This window comes from Columba livia, chromosome 7 (genome assembly GCF_036013475.1).
Source record: "Columba livia isolate bColLiv1 breed racing homer chromosome 7, bColLiv1.pat.W.v2, whole genome shotgun sequence".
In the NCBI taxonomy this organism is placed as follows: domain Eukaryota; kingdom Metazoa; phylum Chordata; class Aves; order Columbiformes; family Columbidae; genus Columba; species Columba livia.
Window position 1 is genome coordinate 6,361,928 of NC_088608.1, and position 3,359 is coordinate 6,365,286.

The following is a 3,359-nucleotide window of genomic DNA, read 5'->3' on the forward strand; positions in this document are numbered from 1 at the left end:
TGCTCCCTGCAGGAACAGGAGGCTTTGCCCCTCAGTCAGACAGTTTTTCCGTTTGTATCCAGGACATTTGAGCAAAGCAGCTGACACTCTTCACCATTCAAGGTGGTTGGTCCCACCATTTGCTGTCTAGCTGTTATTTACTCAGCAGCCCATCAGTGCTCTCATTTTTTGGTACAGCTAATGGAAATGTGACTCGCAAAGGCGTGTGAGAGGTCTAGGGGACCTCAATGGGCTTATGGAGAGGAAAGGATCTGTGTGACACCAGTTGTCTCCTGGTCTCCTGACAGCTTCAGGCCACAGAGACCTGCTAATTAGGTATGACAGGGATGGAGCCATTGTGAGTTCACTTCTCACAGACCTCCCTTGGTGTTTGGGAAAGCCTCATTTACATATACATATTCCCAAAAAATGTCTCTGGAGAGCCCACACTGTGATCAGCATCAGGTACGAGCCCTTCAGTCTGCAACTGTGCAGGAGCCCGCTGCCTCCCCACTGCCCTTCAACAGCCAGAACGGGAATTTCCATCTGCACCATGCAGATTGCCTCCAGATTGTTCGTGTGGAGGGAATGAACTAAGAAACAGGGAAGAAACCCTCACCTTCTGCTTTCCTGGAAGCAAAGACTTCTCAAAGGTCCTATTTTCTTCTAGCTCACTTGAAATCCTTGAGGGAACGAGGGAAGGAAGGATATTAGGAGATTCCCTAAGAGCAAATAAAGCAGAAGCACCTCATTGCCCAGGGAGAAGCAAGTGGATAGAAGCAGAAATGAGTGATCTCCATTCAGCTCTTCCCACTAAATAAAGCAGAAAGCTGAAAAATTAAACAAAGCTGCCTATCTCCTAAGCTTTGGAAGAGGAAGGAACACAGGTTATGTGCATGTGTTGTTACGAGGAAGTCTTAGCTAGAAAACAGTTTTCTAATAATTTTACCCCTCTTCCAGCCAATCCACAGTTTTAGCAGCAACCCAGGATCTCTGGTGGGCAATAGCCCACTTCCCAGTAGAAAGAACTCTATGGAAGCTGCACACAGTTTTTAATGTTTAAGGACACAAAATCAATTGGAAGTGGGTGCTGGCTTCCACACTCAATTTTAGAACATCACTCGGAGAACAGGAGCAAGTGGGAGAGTTTCCATTAGCCCTGGAAATCTCATCAATGGTTGGAAAGTCGTTATAAACAACCATCCACTCCAATAAATGTATTAGTAACCCTGTCCTCACTCATTTCTCATGTCTCTGTAAGAAGATACAGATTTGTCATCAGTAAGGTAGTATCTTGGTCTCAAATCCACCCGTTCTTTAGAGACGCACAAACATCCACATGGTTTTGAGCACCTTAACAGAGCGAGCTCTGAACCATAAGCTGTCCCTGGGCTGGGAGAATCCGAGGGGCAGGAATCACAGGGGGCTCATCCCTATGGGGTCTGCCCCATGGCAAAAGGCACCTTAACCAAAATATAGAGTAAGAAACCGTCCTGCCCTATAGCTAGGTGGGAAGGAGCTCCCCAGGGGAGCACAGGGCTCCTCATCCTTGGTGCAAAGAGAGAGTAGCGTGGCCAAATTCACCCAAAAGCTAGTGGGTGGCCACACTGAAGAACTGTTTGGTCAATGAGAAGGTGCCTGCTGGTTTGATGGGCTTTATTGTCATTTGCCAAGCTTAATGCTGCATGCAGTGCCCTTTTTCTGCCCTTGTTTTGCTCAGACTGGGGGAGTGTGATGCCTTCTGCCAGCTGGAATCTGAATAAAAAAGAAAAAGAGGTTATTTTTTGCATCTTTTAAAAATCCCACGACTGAGCAAAGTTAGGAACAGCCCTGGCTGCAGCTCAATACAAACCAAGAGGCTGTTTTCAAATTTTGCAGGTTCACTCCAGGGCTCCAGCTAAGTGAAGTCAAGGCAGAGTTTGTAATGCACAATTTAATCAGTGAATTTGTACATCTCAAAAGGTGTGCTTAATTTAATATTGTTTCTAATAGCTATTGTCTTCATGCTTGCCTGTTTCGCTGGTGTTTTTCCCTTTTGTAATTACTTGAATGGGCATTTCCAGGTGCACTGCATATATTAGCAAGCACTTTCATTTTAGTAATGTGAGGCACTTTCGGTGTTTATTTCTTCATTGCCCTAATACTTTATTAAAGGTCTTGATTCTTCTAAAGGAGAAAAATGCACATTTGCCACTGATTTCTGCCTCATTTTCCTCTCCTGCCTTATGAAGCCCTTGAAAATAGAAGAGTTAAATTACTTACTGGCCAGGGTTAGACCAGATTTGGATTATCAGACAAAAGTAAAACTAAAAGGGGATGCTTGGCCAATGTCTGTTCTCACCCCTTATGGGCATGTCAAGTAAGCACTTGTGGAACTTAAAGCCATTCCCCTGGTCACCAGGACCTTGGGGCTATTGTAAGCTCTGTTAGGGGTACCTGCAGTGCCCATTTCCTAAACCCCATTACCATCCCTTAGTGTTAATGTGGGTTTTTCCACCCCTCGCCCTGCAGCCGGGGACTCATGGGGTACAGGGGACCAAGCCTTGCCTGGCCACCCCAGGCTGTGCCAGCTTCCAGCACCAGCTGACAACCTTCATCCCGACGCTGAGCAGCGTTTGTTGTACATGCACATCATCCCTTTGCCACATGCTAGTCTAATTTTCAGCTTAGCTGTTTATTAGCATTATTGCAAACATGGCTCTTCATCTCCTATTAAATGGTACTGCAGCCACTGCGCTCCCACGTGAAGCCTGCAAAGAAGCACTTGGTTCACTAAATTACCCTGCAAATGTCAAACTTGCTCTGTATTATTAGCTGTACATCTTACATCCTCTTTATTAGGATTCTGTGTCTTGAGGGTGCCCTGTGGCATATAGACTTTTTAAAATACAAACCAGCATCATTTCGCTGTTTAAAAGAGCATTTAATTAAACTGGATTCATTGCTTGTATGGGGCAAGTTAAAGGAAAACTAAATAGATGGCATATGATTACATGTTATTGAGAAGAGTGACTGCTCCAGAGACCAAACTCTTTTAACACAACATTAAGCTGAGCTCATTTCATATGCGCAGGTAAGCTCTGGCCTGCGAGGAGAACATATTTTGAGAAGATCAGCAGAATGGTTATGGGCACTAAACAGCTTTTAACAAAATGTGTGTTTCAGGGAAGAAACCTTTCCTAAGCTAGACTTAAATATGCTAATGACAGAAATCAAAGCTTGGCTCTGACTCTAGGTAACCTTTCAAAAATTACCGCTTTTATAGCGTCAGATGTAAATGAAAAGATGGGTTTTGTTTATGTTTTTTCACTAGCTATAAATTAACAAAGAGCAAAAGTGAGTATAAAAATAATATTGGAATTGCTTTGTAGTCTTGAGTC